The sequence below is a fragment of the Bos grunniens genome, chromosome 6 (genome assembly GCF_055505025.1).
Source record: "Bos grunniens cultivar Pamir isolate PY7600 chromosome 6, Bosgru_T2T1.0, whole genome shotgun sequence".
Lineage (NCBI taxonomy): Eukaryota > Metazoa > Chordata > Mammalia > Artiodactyla > Bovidae > Bos > Bos grunniens.
The window spans coordinates 32,253,069-32,265,879 of record NC_141170.1 but is presented as its reverse complement, the minus strand read 5'-3'; positions in this window follow the sequence as shown (position 1 = coordinate 32,265,879).

The window sequence follows — 12,811 nt, the reverse complement described above, 5'->3', positions numbered from 1 at the left end:
GTCTTCTGCCTCCTCTATGTTAAGTACAAGGTGCAACAACTTGTTATTCAGTCTAGAGAAGGTTTGTCAACATACTCAGACTACTGGACCTGGCAGAAGTTAACGGAGGGTGCAGATTCATACGTCTTCATAAAATGTATTTCCCGGCTTCTGTCATCATGTCAGTTCCCAAAGAATCAGGAAAACACAATTTCATGTGTTGTGAATCCTATAGATAATGCCATCCATTTAATGAATGTCTTGTAAACAGTAGCATGATAAAAGTCACGTTTTCTGTAGATTAAACTGTGGTACAAACAGGCCAATATCACTGATGAACATAGATGCAAAAATCCTTAACAAAATTCTAGCAATCAGAATCCAACAACACATTAAAAAGATCATACACCATGACCAAGTGGGATTTATCCCAGGGATGCAAGGATTCTTCAATATCCGCAAATCAATCAATGTAATACACCACACTAACAAATTGAAAAATAAAAACCATATGACTATCTCAATAGATGCAGAGAAAGCCTTTGACAAAATTCAACACCCATTTATGATAAAAACTCTGCAGAAAGCAGGAATAGAAGGAACATACCTCAACATAATAAAAGCGATATATGACAAACCCACAGCAAACATTATCCTCAATGGTGAAAAATTGAAAGCATTTCCTCTAAAGTCAGGAACAAGACAAGGGTGCCCACTTTCCCCATTACTATTCAACATAGTCTTGGAAATTTTGGCCACAGCAATCAGAGCAGAAAAAGAAATAAAAGGAATCCAAATTGGAAAAGAAGAAGTAAAACTCTCACTATTTGCAGATGGCATGATCCTCTACATAGAAAACCCTAAAAACTCCACTAGAAAATTACTAGAAATAATCAATGACTATAGTAAAGTTGCAGGATATAAAATCAACACACAGAAATCCCTTGCATTCCTATACACTAATAATGAGAAAACAGAAAGAGAAATTAAGGAAACAATTCCATTCACCATTGCAACAGAAACAATAAAATACTTAGGAATATATCTACCTAAAGAAACTAAAGACCTATATATAGAAAACTATAAAACACTGGTGAAAGAAATCAAAGAGGACACTAATAGATGGAGAAATATACCATGTTCATGGATTGGAAGAATCAATATAGTGAAAATGAGTATACTACCCAAAGCAATTTATAGATTCAATGCAATCCCTATCAAGCTACCAATGGTATTCTTCACAGAGCTAGAACAAATAATTTCACAATTTGTATGGAAATACAAAAAACCTCGAATAGCCAAAGCAATCTTGAGAAAGAAGAATGGAACTGGAGGAATCAACCTACCTGACTTCAGGCTCTACTACAAAGCCACAGTCATCAAGACAGTATGGTACAGGCACAAAGACAGAAATATAGATCAATGGAACAAAATAGAAAGCCCAGAGATAAATCCACGCACATATGGACACCTTATCTTTGACAAAGGAGGCAAGAATATACAATGGATTAAAGACAATCTCTTTAACAAGTGGTGCTGGGAAATCTGGTCAACCACTTGTAAAAGAATGAAACTAGAACACTTTCTAACACCATACACAAAAATAAACTCAAAATGGATTAAAGATCTAAACGTAAGACCAGAAACTATAAAACTCCTAGGGGAGAACATAGGCAAAACACTCTCTGACATACATCACAGCAGGATCCTCTATGACCCACCTCCCAGAATATTGGAAATAAAAGCAAAAATAAACAAATGGGACCTAATTAACCTTAAAAGCTTCTGCACATCAAAGGAAACTATCAGCAAGGTGAAAAGACAGCCTTCAGAATGGGAGAAAATAATAGCAAATGAAGCAACTGACAAACAACTCATCTCAAAAATATACAAGCAACTCCTACAGCTCAACTCCAGAAAAATAAATGACCCAATCAAAAAATGGGCCAAAGAACTAAACAGACATTTCTCCAAAGAAGACATACAGATGGCTAACAAACACATGAAAAGATGCTCAACATCACTCATTATCAGAGAAATGCAAATCAAAACCACTATGAGGTACCATTTCACACCAGTAAGAATGGCTGTGATCCAAAAGTCTACAAATAATAAATGCTGGAGAGGGTGTGGAGAAAAGGGAACCCTCTTACACTGTTGGTGGGAATGCAAACTAGTACAGCCACTATGGAGAACAGTGTGGAGATTCCTTAAAAAACTGGAAATAGAACTGCCTTATGATCCAGCAATCCCACTGCTGGGCATACACACTGAGGAAACCAGAAGGGAAAGAGACACGTGTACCCCAATGTTCATCGCAGCACTGTTTATAATAGCCAGGACATGGAAGCAACCTAGATGTCCATCAGCAGATGAATGGACAAGAAAGCTGTGGTACATATACACAATGGAGTATTACTCAGCCATTAAAAAGAAAACATTTGAATCAGTTCTAATGAGGTGGATGAAACTGGAACCTATTATACAGAGTGAAGTAAGCCAGAAAGAAAAACACCAATACAGTATACTAACGCATATATATGGAATTTAGAAAGATGGTAACAATAACCCTGTGTACAAGACAGCAAAAGAGACACTGATGTATAGATCAGTCTTATGGACTCTATGGGAGAGCGAGATGGTGGGAAGATTTGGGAGAATGGCATTGAAACATGTAAAATATCATGTATGAAACAAGATGCCAGTCCAGGTTCGATGCACGATACTGGATGCTTGGGGCTAGTGCACTGGGACGACCCAGAGGGATGGTATGGGGAGGGAGGAGGGAGGAGGGTTCAGGATGGGGAACACATGTATACCTGTGGTGGATTCATTTTGATATTTGGCAAATCTAATACAATTATGTAAAGTTTAAAAATAAAATAAAAAAAAGACTAGAGCAAACTTGTCCTTAAAAGCTGTCCCATGAGAGAGAAAGTTCTGTTTTTAAGACGAGAACAAACTGTTTCTAGTATTTTTTTTCTTTAGCTATGTCAGAATGGAAAAAAAAAAAAATGAATTTTCTAGCTGTGAAGTAAATACCAGGAATTTGCCTGACATGCATCATATTAAAAATGCCACCTGTAATAGGTGCCATAACCTCATTAAGTTTGAAATAATCTATTGTTATCCTCCAAGAAGCTATTTTAAAGGCCAAATGAGGAAGTGGAATAATGATGTAATTCACTATCTTTTAGTCTTTGCATCTTTTAGTGTTCAACAGCTGTAATTCCCCCAGAAATGCAAATTTTTATGATTTTATGATAGAAAGAGACAAAAGAATGGCTTCTATTTAGCATTTTTTGACCTCCTTATTCCATAAGTCAGGGGGATAATATGGGGATTAGAGGAGTGTCTAAATGTATCCAGTCAAACATTACACTCTGAACTGATGACTTATCATAAATGATTTAGAATATCACTAGGCTTGAAAGGAGGCAAACTCGGGTAGTAACACAAATTATTACTCAAATCAAAGAAATCTCAACATGAACAAAAGATTATCAGGACATTTCTCCATCCAACTAATGAATGATAAGACAAAGCATGGATCTCAGAGTCTGTAATAAGATCACATAGTTCCTTTTATCCAGGTAAATGCTTCAAATTCATAATCTGAAGGCAAGTACCAGAGTTGGAAATATGATGTTATAGTATGATCTTTCCTATAGAATTTTGATGTTCCTTTTATTCCAGGAATATATCTCCATAAATTGATTCTTATTTGTAAATAGCAAGTGGGGTGAATCATTACTCGCTCTGATAGCAGCTTGAGCCAGAGTTTTGTTCAGAAAATTATGTTCATCAGAAAATTTTTGTATTGCTACATCAAAACCAGCATGATAATACAACCATTAAATTTTCCTAAGGATATAATAATTAGCCTCACACAGAGATCACATCTGGTTTGACAATTTCTCATGAAATAATTGCTGCATTCACTATATCTCTGAAATTTTTAATTATCACCTTGCTTTGGAGTTTACCAGTTATCACTAAGTTTGGTGACACTAGTCTCATTCCATTTTCCGAGGTAGGAAATGCAATTTCAATAATTTGCACCTCCAACTAGAGTTTTCAGTCAACTGTAGTTAGGCAGTAAATATTTTTGTAAGAGTTTATCCTTCATGGAAAAGTTTAAAGGAGAGGCATTGACACTTTTACTATAGACACAGGGAATTGATGGACCACTGTTACTAAGTACAGCTTTTTACAGATGCTTAAATGTTTCCATTTTGATTGTGGTTACCAAACTGACCTCTAGAACTTCACAAATAATACAAGTGAGTAAAAGAAGTGATTGTGAAAATCTTTCTGAGAATGAACTGACAAATGTATGCATTCCTCTTCTGTTACTCCTTCCATTCCATTGTTGCAATTAGAAAGAAATGCACAAGTCACGTGTGACCAAATATTGCGACTCTAGAAGAAACTAGAAACTCGGGTTGGTGTGTTGTTGCTAAGTCACTTCAGTCATGTCTGACTCTGTGTGACCCCATAGATGGCAGCCCACCAGGCTCCCCCATCCCTGGGATTCTCCAGGCAAGAACACTGGAGTAGGTTGCCATTTCCTTCTCCAATGCATGAAAGTGAAAAGTGAAAAGGAAGTCACTCAGTCGTGTCCAACTCTTCTCGACCCCATGGACTGCAGCCTATCAGGCTCCTCCATCCATGGAATTTTCTAGGCAAGAGTAATGGAGTGGGGTGCCATCAGAAACTCGGGTTGGTGTGTAAGATCTCCTAATTTTTTTAACATGGTCTAACATGGAAAAAACATGCTTTTTTTCTTTTTTAATACAAACTACATAGCCCCCTTCTTTTTATTGGCCAAATCCATCCCTTAAGATACTAGTCTATTTACTAGGCTGTGCATTAAATTAAGAACTTTCCAGGCTTTCTGATTTCTACTTCCAGTTTATATCAAGGTTGAATCTTGGTTATAATGAAGCAAAATGAGAGGTTGGAAATTAAGGTCACAATTAGCTGTCGTAAACAAAGAAATCATAATTTTACCATGAAAAAGAGTTACAGGGAGACTTTCATAAGCATTTAGGATCTGGAGGTTCTCTAAAATTTCCATATCTTCCAATGTATTTCACTTTCAGTAGTTGAGATTCTACTTTCATAAATCTCACAAGACCTACCCAGTTTGGGAATCAGGTCATGTTAATTACTATAGATTAAATATTTGTGCCCCCCCCAAATTCATATATTAAAGCTTTAATACCCAGTGTGATGGCATTTGGAGGTGGCAACTTTGGAGGCAATTAGGTCAAAAGAGTGGAATAATTATGAGTGGAATTAGTTCCATTAAAAGAAAAGATATGAGAGAGATGATCATTTCTCTCTCATGTGAGGATACAGTAAAAAGGCCAGGAAGTGAGCCTTCATTATTTGCAGGATCTGCTGGCACCTTGACCATGGACTTCCAGTCTTTAGAACTGTGAAAAATAAGTTCCTGTTGCTTAAGCCATTTGGAATGTGGTATTTTGTTTTGAAGTGCTGAACTAAACATTAATTTTATAATTCAAAAATTAGACCTTGGATTTTTTTTTTCAAAAATATAAGCTTTATAGCCATGAGTGATGAAAGTTTCATTAACACAGAACTATGAGAGGATGAGATGGCTGGATGGCATCACCGACTCAATGGACATGAGTTTAAGTGAACTCCAGGAGTTGGTGATGGACGGGGAGGCCTGGCGTGCTACAATTCATGGGGTCGCAAAGAGTCGAACATGACTGAGTGGCTGAACTGATCTGAACTGAACTGATGAGGTATGGAAACATGGTTGTATTCTGTCAAGAATCCTATGGTTCCAAATGATACAAATAAACCTTATCACAAATTAATGCAAGAAGAAAAGTGAAAGTGTGAGTCACTCAGCTGTGTTCAACTCTCTGCGACCTCTTGTACTATAGCCCACCAGGCTTCTTTGTTCATGGAATTCTCCAGGTAGGAATACTGGAGGGGATAGCCATTCTCCAGAGGATCTTCCCAATCCAGGGATCGAACTCAGGTTTCCTGCATTACCATCAGAGCCAACAAGGAAGAGATTTATTAATTTATGCAACCAAAAATTGCAAGTGTACAATTGGATTTTGCCTTTGCCTTTGACTTTATGGATCACAACAAACTGGAAAATTCTTCAAGAGAAGAATACCAGACCACCTTACCTGCTTCCTGAGAAATCTGTTTGCTGCTCAGAAGCAATAGTTAGAACCAGACATGGAACAACAGACGAGTTCCAAATAGGGAAAGGAGTATGTCAAGGCTGTATATTGTCACCCTGCTTATTTAACTTATATCCAGAGTACATCATACAAAATTCCATGCTGGATGAAACACAAGCTGGAATCAAGATTTCTGGGAGAAATATCAATAAACTGAGATAAGAAGATGACGCCACACTTACGGCAGAAAACTAAGAAGAACTAAAGAGCCTCTCAATGAAAGTGAAAGAGGAGAGTGAAAAAGCTAGCTTAAAACCCAACATTCAAAACTAAGATCATGGCATCCTGTCCCATCATTTCATGGCAAATAAATGGGGAAACAATGCAAACAGTGAGAGACTTTATTGTCTTGGCTCCAAAATCACTGCAGATGGTGACTATAGCCATGATTAAAAGATGCTTGCTCCTTGGAAGAAAAGCTATTACCAACCTAGACAGCATATTAAAAAGCAGGTCATTACTTTGCTGATTAGGCTCTGTCTAGTCAAAGTTATGGTTTTTCCAGTAGTTATGTATGTATGTGAAAGTTGAACTATAAAGAAAGCCAAGTGCCGAAGAATTGATGCTTTTGAACTGTGATGTTGGAAGAGACTTTTGAGAGTCCCTTGGACTGCAAAGAAATCCAACCAGTCCATCCTAAAGGAAATCAGTCTTGAATGTTCTTTGGAAGAACTGATGCTGAAGCTGAAAATCCAATACTTTGGCCCCCTGATGTGACGAACTGACTCGTTGAAAAAGACTCTGATGCTGGGAAAGATTGAAGGCAGGGATGACAGAGGATGAGATGGTTGGATGGCATCACCAACTCGATGGACTTCAGTTTGAGCAAGTTCCAGGAACTGGTGAAGGACAATGAAGCATGGCGTGCTGCAGTCCATGGGGTCGTGAAGAGTCAGACACAACTGAGTGACTGAACTTAACTGAATGGAACAGTTGTATTTAGGAACTTGAATGTGGTCATTAACACTTTTGTTCAACCTCTGCTATCATTCTTCCATAGACTAACTTACTTTGCAGTAGTGGGTGACTCATACCCCAGGGGTTTATTATCATCAAGATTCTAATCCTAGAGGAAGTGACTATATTGCAGTTTTGGAGTGTTCATGCATCAGCAGAGGAAAGTTAATTGGCTCTAGCTGGTTCAAAACCTCTCCCATTGGAAATAAGGGATTGTCGTATAATCCTTGGCTTGGAACATAGTTATTTCTTCATCCAAAAGCCATTAAAATATTCTGGCTACATTTTCAGATATACCAAATTGCAATTGTAGAAGCTCAAAAATAAATTATGTATTTTGTTTGATATTTCATTGTTTTTAAAAAATGTCTTCTTTGAGAAATAAATGTCAATATCTTCCTATTTGCAAGCTTTGCTCTTATAATTTCAGTAAGGCAGAACTTTTTCTGGTTCTCCATTTGTTAAATAATTTGATCAAAGATTTTCAACTGCTTGTTGAACAAAATGTAACCAAAAATTTTATATCTCACTCCTTGTTTCCTAAGGTTGCTGTAAATAAAACACACAAACTGAGTAGCTTAAAACAACAGAAATTTATTTTCTCAAAATCTGGAGCCTAGAAGACTGAAATCAATGTACTGATAGAACCATGCTCCCTCTGAAGGCTCTAGAGAGCCTTTCTTGCCTCTTTGGAGCTTCTGTTGGTTGCCAAGAATCCCTAACCTTCCATAATTTGTGCTTGTATCTTACAATTGCATCACTCCAATTTATGCTTATCTTCACATGGCTCTCTCTTCTCTGTGTATCTCTGTCAAAATGTCCCTTTTTTTATAAGAACCACAGTCATTGGATTTAAGTCCACTCTAATCCAGTATGGGTCTCCCCTGGTGGCTCTGTGATAAAGAATCTGCCTACCAATGCAGCAGATACAGGTTCGATCCCTAAGTCGAGAAGATTCCCTGGAGAAGGAAATAGCCATCCACTCCAATATTCTTGCCTGGGAAATCCCATGGACAGGGGAGGCTGGCAGTACAGTGCATGGGGTTGCAAAAGAGTTGGACACCACTTAGCAACTAAACAACAACTGCAACTAATCCAGTATGATTTTATCTTAAATTGATTACATCCAAACACTCTCTTTCCTAATAAGCTCACATTCACAGATATCAGGGCTTAGCATTTGAACATACCTTTTGAGGGGAAAGATTTCCACCCACTATAGTCACTGATACAGAAGATTCAATATTTTTCATAATATAGTTAGATTTGTTTTCATAGACTCTCAAAGACTCAGGTGTATCTTCAGTCCAATTCAGTTCAGTTCAGTTCAGTTGCTGAGTCGTGTCTGACTCTTTGCGACCCCATGAATCACAGCACACCAGGCCTCCCTGTCCATCACCAACTCCCGGAGTTCACTCAAACTCATGTCCATTGAGTCAGTGATGCCATCCAGCCATCTCATCCTCTGTCATCCCCTTCTTCTCCTGCCCCCAATCCCTCCCAGCATCAGGGTCTTTTCCAATGAGTTAACTCTTCACATGAGGTGGCCAAAGTATTGGAGTTTCATCTTCAGCATCAGTCCTTCCAATCAACACCCAGGACTGATCTCCTTTAGGATGGACTGGTTGGATCTCCTTGCAGTCCAAGGAACTCTCAAAAGTCTTCTCCAACACCACAGTTCAAAAGCATCAATTTGTCAGTGCTCAGCTTTCTTCACAGTCCAACTGTCACATCCAATTAGTAATAATTAAAAAGAAAATATATTCTTGTCATGTTAAAATACTTATTAAATTCAATTATCAACTTTGTTACAATATTTTAGAGTGCATCCATTTTGTGTTTTTATAATGCATGCTAATTTGCCTTAGTGGTGTCTGACTCCTTACCACCTTATGGAATGTAGCCTGCCAGACATCTCTATCCACGGGCTTCTCTAGGTAAGAATACTGGAGTGGATTGCCATGCCCTCCCCCAGGGGATCTTCCTGACCCAGGGATCAAACCCAGATTTCTTGCATTGCAGGCATATTCTTTACCACTGAGCCACCAGGATGCCACTTCTGTATATAATAAATATCTATAAATGTTTATATACTTGGCCACCTGATGTAAATAAACAACTGACCGTTGTAAACAACTGGAAAGACCCTGATGTTGAGAAAGCTTGAAGGCAGAAAGAATAGAGGGCAACAGAGGATGAGCTGTTGGAAGACATCACCAATTCAATGAACATGAAACTGGGCAAATTTCAGGAGATGGTGAGGGACAGGGAGGTCTGGTGTGCTGCAGTCCATGAGGTCGCTAAGAGTCAGACATAACTTGGTGACTGAAACACACAGACACACAAATGTCTATAGCTTCAACTTCTACTTAGATTGCTGGTTTACTGAAATTTGTTTGGAAGCAATTATGGATTATGCATTTACATGCACTCTATGTAAATGGGCTTCCTGGGTGGTTCAGATGGTAAAGCATCTGTCTGCAATGCAGGAGACCCGGGTTTGATCCCTGGGTTGGGAAGATCCCCTGGAGAAGGAAATGGCAGCCCACTTCAGTATTCTTGCCTGGAAAATCCCATGGACGGCAGAGCCTGGTAGGCTACCGTCCATGGGGTTGCAAAGAGTGGACATGACTGAGCAACTTCATTTTCACTTTCACTTTATATAAATGGAGGTAAGGAAAGATGAAGGCAATGCAAGAACAACTTCACCACAAATTGAAGGATAATTGCAGATATGCTTCATCAGCGTAGAAGATTTTTCCAGAAAGGCTGTGCATGCTGTGGGTCAATCTCAGCTACTCTGGGCTTACTGTATGCATGTCTTCAGAATTACTGGCACTTGGTCAACACTATGACATTTAATAATCGAAAGTACTTTATAGTCTATAACCATATGCCTGTGAATTGCTACTGGCAGGGATAGATCAGTCCATTAGCCTTGTTTAGTAATAATTGCTAATGGTTTGAACAACATTTCAGTGGAATCTAGGAATGAGGGAATAAATTGTGGCTTGGCTTTCAATGGTGAAAACTAGTCATGTAACTAGATATGCCTGCATGATTAGTGTAATAGAGGAGATCCTCACAACAAATATTTTTGAACTTCCTGATATTGAGGTGCTTTGCATTCCCTCTATTATGGTTTAAGACATGTCTTTTTGACTGCAGAGTTCCAAAGAAAAGCAAAGAGAGATAAGAAAGCCTTCTTCAGTTATCAATGCAAAGAAATAGAGGAAAACAATAGAATGGGAAAGAATAGCAAGCTCTTCAAGAAAATTAGAGATACCAAGGGAACATTTCATGCAAAGATGAGCACAATAAAGGATAGAAATGCTATGGACCTAACAGAAGCAGAAGATATTAAGAAGAGGTGGCAAGAATACACAGAAGAACTGTACAAAAAAGATCTTCATGACCCAGATAATCACGATGGTGTGATCACTCACCTAGAGCCAAACATCCTGGAATGTGAAGTCAAGTGGGCCTTAGGAAGCATCACTACAAACAAAGCTAGTGGAGGTGATGAGATTTCAGTTGAGCTATTCCAAATCCTGAAAGATGATGCTGTGAAAGTGCTACACTCAATATGCCAGCAAATCTGGAAAACCAACCCAGCAGTGGCCACAGGACTGGAAAACGTCACTTTTCATTCCCATACCAAAGAAAGGCAATGCCAAAGAATGCTCAAACTACTGCACAATTCCACGCATCCCACACACTGATGAGTACAAAGTAATGCTCAAAATTCTTCCAGCTAGGCTTCAACAGTACATGGACCATGAACTTCCAGATGTTCAAGCTGGATTTAGAAAAGGCAGAGGAACCAGAGATCAAATTGCCAACATCTGCTGGTTCATTGAAAAAGCAAGAGAGTTCCAGAAAAACATCTATTTGTGTTTTATTGACTACATCAAAGACTTAGCCTGTGTAGATCACAGCAAACTGTGGAAAATTCTGAAAGAGATGGGAATACCAGACCACCTGGCCTGCCTCTTGAGAAATCTGTATGCACGTCAAGAAGTAACAGTTAGAACTGGACATGGAAAACAGACTGGTTCCAAATCGAGAAAGGAGTATGTCAAAGCTGTATATTGTCACCCTGCTTGTTTAACTTATATACAGAATACATCACATGAAATGCCAGGCTAGATGAAACACAAACTGGAATCAAGATTGCCAGAAGCAATATCAATAACCTCAGCTATGCAGATGACACCACCAACCTTATGGCAGAAACTGAAGATCTAAAGAGCCTCATGATGAAAGTGAAAGAGAAAAGTGAAAAAGCTGGCTTAAAACTCAACATTCAAAAAACGAAGATCATGGCATCCAGTTCCATCACTTATTTATTGAAAAATAAATGGGGAAACAATGCAAACTGTGATAGATTTTATTTTGGGGGGCTCCAAAATCACTGCAGATGGTGACTGTAGCCATGAAATTAAAAGATGCTTGCTCCTTGGAAGAAAAGCTATGACCAACCTAGACAGCATATTAAAAAGCAGAGACATTACTTTACAACAAAGGTCCATCTAGTCAAAGCTATAGTTTTTCAAGTAGTCATGTATTGATGTGAGAGATGGACTATAAAGAAAGTTGGGTGCTGAAGAATTGATGCTTTTGAACTGTGGTGTTAGAAAAGACTCTTCAGAGTCCCTTGGACTCCAAGGAGATTCAACCTGCCAGTCCTAAAGGAAATCAGGCCTGAATATACATTGGAAGGACTGATGCTGAAGCTGAAATTCCATTATTTGGCCTCCTGATGTGAAGAATTGACTCATTGGAAAAGACCCTGATACTGGGAAAGATTGAAGGCCGGAGGAGAAGGGGACAACAGAGGATGAAATGGCTGGATGGCATCACTGACGCGATAGGCATGAGTTTGAGCAGGCTCCGGGAGTTGGTGATGTACAAGGAAGCCTGGAGTGCTGAAGTCCATGGGGTTGCAAAGTTTCAGACTCCATTGAGTGACTGAACTTATTCACTTGTTCTCTACCAAGCAGTAGTGAAAGATGATGCTGTACTCAAAGTGCTGCACTCAATATGCCAGCAAATTTAGAAAACTCAGCAGTGGCAATAGGCCTGCAAAAGGTCAATCTTCATCCCAATTCCAAAGAAGGGCAATGCCAAAGAATTTTCAAACTACCACACAATTACACTCATTTCACATGCTAGAAAAGTAATGCTCAAAATTCTCCAAGCTAGACTTCAACACTACATGAACTGAGAACTCCCAGATAGTCAAGCTGGATTTAGAAAAGGCATCAGATCAGATCAGATCAGTCACTCAGTCATGTCACACTCTTTGCGACCCCATGAATCACAGCACACCAGGCCTCCCTGTCCATCACCAACTCCCGGAGTTCACTCAGACTCATGTTCATCGAGTCAGTGATGCCATTCAGCCATCTCATCCTCTGTCGTCCCCTTCTCCTCTTGCCCCCAATCCCTCCCAGCATCAGAGTCTTTTCCAATGAGTCAACTCTTCGCATGAGGTGGCCAAAGTATTGGAGTTTCAGCTTTAGCATCATTCCTTCCAAAGAAATCCCATGGCTGACCTCCTTCAGAATGGACTGGTTGGATCTCCTTGCAGTCCAAGGGACTCTCAAGAATCTTCTCCAACACCACAGTTCAAAAGCATC